Source organism: Cupressus sempervirens, chromosome 4 (genome assembly GCF_028749045.1).
Source record: "Cupressus sempervirens isolate cs-2001-9-10 chromosome 4, ASM2874904v1, whole genome shotgun sequence".
NCBI classification, from domain to species: Eukaryota; Viridiplantae; Streptophyta; class Pinopsida; order Cupressales; family Cupressaceae; genus Cupressus; species Cupressus sempervirens.
The window spans coordinates 878718415-878726636 of NC_143121.1; positions in this window are offsets into that span (position 1 = coordinate 878718415).

An 8222-nucleotide genomic window follows, 5' to 3' on the forward strand; every position below is an offset into this window, starting at 1 on the left:
ACATTAACTTGTGTTCTAAAGTCTTATAACTAGGCTACTCTTACCAGGACAAGATCTTAAGAAGTCTTATCCAAATCCCCTAACAAGGTGGCACCATATAGTTTCATTGTAATCATTTAATAGGGATAGGATCTTGAGTGGGCACACTTCAGAAGAGTTCCAATTTGTAAGGATCCACTCACACACTATGGTTTTTACCCTAGTTGAGTTTGCACAAGATAAACAATGTGTTATATGTTTCTATTTTCATGTGGTAGGTTCTTTTTCTAACCTTGAATAGTTTAGTTATAGCTGATACTGACCCACATATAGGTGTAAAGCATAATTCAAAGTAAAAAGTTAAACTTAATAAGTATATCGATTCACCCCCCGTGTGCTTTTAGTATGCTACCTAGTAATTGGGACCAACAATATTTATGGTAGTTGAGGACCACCACCAATTTTTTGGACATTTTTTCTAAGAATTTGTGTTGATCGATGGTAGTAATACAAATTTTAGCACAAATTTTTGACATTTGTGATTCAATTATGAATTTACCGTAGATTGCTGCCACAAAATCCTTGACATCAGACATTAAAATCTGATGGGCATCCCCACGCAAAATAGCCTATCTACTAAAATTAGACATCATTATCATGGTTCCAAAATTAAAAATAAAACACTTTTGAAGAAGCATATGTTATTATATATTTAATTATCTGGGTTGTTAAGTATATAGCATATATGAATTTTTAAATTAAATTTTTTATTATAATTGATCATTTAACTTTATCTTGAGAACTTTTTAATTAGATAACCTTTAAAAATAATAATGCACCATTATCAATAGATAAAACATCAATAGCTTGAACAAGAGTAGTTTATGTTCAAAGTAATCACAATAATTACGTAAAGGTTACTATAACTATGACAATCACAAAAATCATTGTAGAAATAAAAGAATACAATAGTGCATAACAACAAAGTAATTACAACTATCCAACCAAAGGTACATATTAAATTATAAGACATACATTTATCTTGGCTCTTTTGTGCAGTTGTTGAAGAGGCTCATAAAATTTTCCAATTGTAAAATTTTATTTCAACTTGAACATATATTCTCTATTTGGAGAGACAAGTCAACGCATATCATTTAAAGTTCTCTCTACATGAGAAGGATTAGTTTAGAGAAAACAACATTGCAATGAATTTTATAGATCTATTTGATAATTACCTAGCCACATGTGTGGGATAAAGTGTCCAAGGATGAAGAACCACCGAGGAGAGTTAAATTCCTAAGACCAAGGGTTAAGGAATAAGACACAAAAAGAAGAAAATAAAGAGTTCTATAATTTATCAGAATGAGTGCAAAACCATAGTGCATGCTTTATAGATTTTGATTTACCACAAAAAAGGAAAGTGGGAAATGAGCATACAAAATTAAGGTCATTTCCAATAGGTAGTTTAAATGAATAACTTTCCATGCTAAGAGTTGAGATTGCAAACTAGTTTTGGACTTCCAGATTTGAAGGTTGAGGTTGTTCCATTTGGACTAGGGAATAGACAATTGCTAGATCTTGTTGAGACGAGGGGAGATGATATGACAAAGTGGATATTTGTAAATGGTTCAAAGAGGAAACAAGAATATTCCACAAGCATTAGGCCATATCTAATCATTTAAAGAGTTTTCATGAAATCTACAAACAAAAAATCACAAAGTTTTGGAGTTAACAATTATAGTATTTCAATAATAGGTTTCTTATTAGAGGATGAGAGGTGAAATTAAGATATAAGAAGAGACCATATTTCTATTGGAAGGTGTACATGTCACATAGGTTTCTAGAAAATTGAATACCTTTTACAGATAAGCAATTTCCCTTTCAAAATATTAGAGGAACCTAATGTTTGTCAATGTATTGGACCAATAGGTTCCACCTATTGAGACAGTGGATGTTGCAAACATTGCATATTATTGTTATTGTAATATTTTATTTTATTATGTCATGTCGCACCTAGATGGACATGCAACGTGTAAAGATTCCCATGGGATATACTTGATTAGTTGTATTGTCACATTGTGATAATATTTTATGAAATTATTTAATATTGGGGAAAATAATTAAATTTCCAATATTAAATGTGGGGTCAATGGGTTAGGTAGCACATGGTTTATGTAAACCATTGGTGGTTTTGTGGGACTTGTCACTATATAAGTAGCCTGTAATGCCCCGCCAAAGGATCTAAAGAATTAACCTAAAGTTTTACTAATTTTTCCAAAACATTTTTAAAAAAAAAAAAAAAACATGAAAGTAACACCATTCATAACATAGTAGAGAAAGCAATAACAATATCCAACTGAAAGTAAACATAACATACATACATAACAAGTTACATTCTTAAGGATCCCTTAACATTGAATCACATCTAACATAACTAATTATGTTTCCATCTAATACTACACCCACATGAAATAATAGCGAAAAGTCCAACGTTCTTAAATTACATTTCTGATTGCTCAATCATCCACTGTACATGCCACAAGCTATGAAAGGCTTAAAAGAATATACATCCATGTAAATAAATTACATCATCATACTAACTCTAATCCATGATGTAATAACATAAATGAAACCACAAACCATACATGACATATCATCATAACCATAAATCATCAAACATAATTAACTAACTGCGTGGTTCCTCCCAACCGTAAATAGCATCATTAGACCATCATGGATCCTAGCCATCCCTCCGTGCGTGACATTCCAAATCACTGAAGAGATCATCAGTATTAACGTAGTAGGAATGTCACTCCTAAATCATACTACATCATATGTAGAAAGTAATCTAACATGCAAAGTAAAGCATAAGATAACATCATCTAACATATGTAAATCATCAATGTAAGGATACATGCCCACCATCATAATCCATGAAGATAGATGCTAACAAAGAATGCATCAGCCACGATGTCTTAGACAGATCTCAAATGGTAGGAGTGAAAAAGCACTACCACCCGACCATGTGGAACCTAAATGGTCCACTCCCACCGCGCTGAGGAGATAATCTCAAGTCCCAAATAGGTTATCAAAATCACATAGCATAAATACTCTCTAAGTCTAGGAATCCTAAAAGTATACTAACTCAGGGTTCCAATCACAAAATGACATCTAATCCAAGAGGCACACAAAGACATGTAAGAAACCTACTATGTAATCGAGAAAGTGTCATTGCATGGATCAAGCTAGAGTTACCCTGACAGTCTCTCAATAGACCTCGGCCCCCTAGTGATCCATGTGCGGCCACTAGTATCCTCTCACACATACGAGGCATACTACAGAATGCAAGGTCGCAACCAAATGTTCTTTCTATTCCCATCCTAGTTTGCACTAGCACTCGAGGCATGGGTGAGAACATACAATTATCTTATTAGGTTCATTTAATCCCCATTTAGTGTAAATGTTATCACTTATTAATAAAACTTACAATGAGTTACCCTGGCAGCCACTTAGGGCCCCGACCCCCATTGCAAGCCACTTCTTGACACTACCACTAGATAACCTACCCTAGGCTCATGGAATCATAAATCACAAAATCACCATAGTCCTGTACAAGTGACTGGAAAAATACCAAAAGATAATTCACAAAAGAGCATCAAATCTCCATGAGCAACTGCAAAGCATCCATAGATAATCATGACCACAATAGTTCTCTATTGGCAACTGAAGGTATCACTGATAATCACAATAATCATTGGTTCTTAACAAAAAACCAAAAAGTATCTCAAATTAATACTGATTGAAGACTCCAAAATGGTCAAGTCAAAACATATCACAACATGACATCATCAAAAAATAAATCAACACTTTACTCCCATCATGGCAACTAAAAATTAATCCAAGGATAATTGATCGATAACTCAAAAATGGTTAAGTCAAGTGTCTCAGATACATATAACTCAGCTTCACTCAAGAAGCCTGATGAGCAATAACAATTAGTAAATACAAACATCTCATAGGGCATGCCATCACATTACCATGGTTGGGTTTATAAAGATCAGAATCAAAAGACATCAACATGCCATCACATTTGCATAACTCTCAAGCCTCTGGTAAACATCCTATAATTGGTCAACAACTAGTCAACCCAAAACCCCAAAACAAGAAGCATAGAGAACACAATGCAAGCACATGTTTTGGTTTTCTTAAATTACATAGTTGAGTAAAGTGTGAAGGTTTCTATTTCTATTTGCAAGGATACTTCAAGTGTATAAAATTCTTTGTTTAATCTCCAAGTCAACCCTTTTATCTCTATAAAAAAAACTTATCAAATCTCAATATAATAATTTACAATTTCATTAACATTGGTACCATCAATGATCATATCAGTTATACTCCTTAGCATAACTCAATTATCAATTATATTTAATTAATTTACAATTAATTAGACTACATAACTCTATGAATATCAGATTCACCAAAGCTCTCGTTCCTAGGGTTTATTATCAAGTGAAAAACTCTCTTCTACCCTATAATTATTTCATATATACAACTAAAACAATTAAGTTTTAACCCTGTGTTATCTTAAAAATCAACCTTTTTCCAAAGCCAATTTAATTAACTTTAAATGAATTAATTAACATTTATTTCCAAAAGATGTCTCCCATTATTCAAAATAAGACTTATCAACATTCAAGTAGATAGTTCATAGTTTCTCTAAAACTCGTGTTACCAATAATCATATATATATATATAATTTTTATTTTTAAACCCCATTGTATAACTTAATTATCAATTAAATTTAATTAATTCTATAATTAATTAAATTAATTAATAATCACATAACTGCATTGAAAAAATAATGATTCTTATCAAGCAAGGAGTCTCTCTCTATGATTGTGATATAGAACAATTCCCTAGATAATTATTTACTTATTAAATAATTCACTTTGTTTTCACTTAGATAAAACTCCCTTATTCAAATTATTAGGATAAGGCTTATCAACTTCCAATCAAATCAATTAAAACTTTGTTGTATAACCTAATTATCAATTAGATTTAACTAATCCTACGATTGAATTAACTAGTAGCTATATTAAGAACCACATGATTATCAGCTGATGATAATTTCGTACATTAAGAGTCAACTATGTTTCATTCCATCAATGCTCAAATAAATACTTTAATAATAACAATTTATAATAAATCTCTGATACCAAATATTAATATTTCAAAAAAATTCTTTCTATGTACGTTGATTAATTAAATCAATTAATTAATACCCTCCAATTATTAGCCAATTCAAATTGATTAATATTTTCTACAAAACTTTAATCATTAATTAATCTCAACTAAATTAACTTTAGTCAGATTAATTAATAACCATTTATACTATTATTTACTTAATAATTTCTTAGACCCAACAAACATTAATAAATAACAAACTCATTTTCTTCCCTTGAGAATCCCCAAAATAACAATTTAAATATTTCATATATAACATTCTTATTAACTATAATTAAACTAAATTCTAATTAAAAATGACTAAATTAAAACCAACTTATTTATTTAAAATTTAATTAACTTGAATATAAAAATTCCATTAATATTTTATACACACACACACACACACACACATATATACATATGCATAAAATAATAATTAATATATAACGATTCTAATATGTGTGTGTGTGTGTATACATACATACATACGTACATACATACATACATACATATACATATATATATATATATATATATATATATATATATATATATATATATATATATATATATATATATATATATATATATATATATATATATATATATATATATATATATATATATATATATATGTTTACTAACATATAACTTTGCCATTGAATTCATATGATAACATATAATGTTTCCATTGAATGATAACATTATACATTATAACATTACCATCGAACCAAATTTCTTTTTGCATAACAAAATAATTTAAATCATATAAACGTGGGTACTATTTTCCCCCAACGTACCCTACAATCCTTAAATCATCGTAGACCATACATATCAACATGGTATTTGATACACAAAAATTTGTTCATGTTTATAAATTGTCATGCAGTCCCTGGCCCGCTGTCCCAGGTCTACGAAGGCAATTGCAGTACTTGCGATTGCGGGTATAGTGGTCGTCGACCACACTATAGGCATAAATGAATGGGGCATAGGGGATTACATTCTGCCCTTCCCACATAATAATAATTTATTATTATTTTAAAACATTTTTCATAAAACATTTCTTCCAAACCAATTTGGATTTTTATAAATGTTTTTCCTACTGCGATTTAAATAAATAAGCAGCATTTAGTGTATATATATATATATATACAATTGTTACTTCTACTGCATTTTATATAATGAACATACATACATACATACATACATATATATATATATATATATATATATATATATATATATATATATATATATATATATATATATATATATATATATATATATATGTATGTATATATATATATATGTATGTATATATATATATATATATATATGTATGTATATATATATATGTATGTATGTATATATATATATGTATGTATATATATATATATATGTATATATCTACATATATATATACATATACATATACATATATATATGTATGTACATATATATGAATATATATATATATATATATGTAGATATATACATATTCATATATATATATATATATATATGTACATATATATATATATATGTACATATATATATATATATGTACATATATATATATATGTACATATATATATATATATATATATATGTACATATATATATATATATGTACATATATATATATATATATATATGAATATGTGTATGTACATATATATATATATATATATATATATATATATATATAAGTTTTTTTATTTTATTTTATTTTTTAAAAGAGAAGGTATACATAATTTTTAAAATAAGAAAGGCTTTTCAATTCTATCAAAAAGGAAATTTACTCATAATGATCGCTCCTTAGATTTACCTATTAACTCTTCTAATAGGTTTGATCATTATCAACTGAATCCTAGTTCCAGAGATTATTTAGATCTACACATGTGGGATTTTCTCTTATAAAAATTTAACTACCCATAACAAGAAAGCATACACCCAAGATATTCAACACATGAAATCCTCAGAAAGTATTCAGAAGTCACAAAGAAGATAGGAAGTGCAAGAAGTGAAACTTCATATGCAAAACACACAAGTGTCTACCTGGAAACTGATGCTAATTCAATCCTTCTCAGAAATCTGCCGAGCAAGCTCCTTCCTTCTCCAATGTTTCCGGGTCCTCCAAAAATGCTCCCCAAACACTCTCCCTAAGCTTCTAGGAGTGCCTGAATATAAAGAACTCTCAGGAAGCACCTACAATGTCTCTAGAAACAACCAGAAGGTGTTAACAACTAAGCATGAGTCTTTTCCAACCTTCTAGATGAGTCATAAGGTTGTAGACACTATGTGCTTAATTTGTGCACTAACTCCTATGTTGTTGACAACGCGTGCATAATTAGAGTACAAACTCCTATGTTGTCTACATGACAACTCCCAAGAAATCACAAACTTCTATGTGGACAAATATTAAAATAATGCACAATAATTAATTTAATATTCACTTTACTCTTTCCAATTTAAATTTATTAATTTTTAAATCTCATGCACTCACTTTAATAACTCCACTTGTTTTATCTTAATATATTTATATTTTAATCACATGCACACATAATGCAATCTAGAATCTTTTAATAATTTTAATATCTTTTCCTCTTTTAAATTTATTTTCGAAACTTAATTGCTAAAATATTTATTAACTTAAATAAATATTATCACATTCCAACTTTAAAATTATAACTTTTATCTTCAAATTTAATTATTTTTATTTAATTAATTTATCAATTAATTAAATAAAAATAAATATTAAAATACCATATTAATTTTTCATTAAATTAAACCATTAATTAAATCTTTTAATTAGGCTTAATTAATTGAAAATACAAAAGGACTCATAAAATAAAATACGAAAAACCCATTATAGCAAAATACATACAAAATCAAACCAAAAGGGTTAATATCACGAATTACGTCATCTGATGTATTCGAAGGGTACTCAACTCAAATGCTTGTCCTAATTTTCAATTAAAAAAAATTGCTTAACAGGTTGGGATTTGGACTTGAGA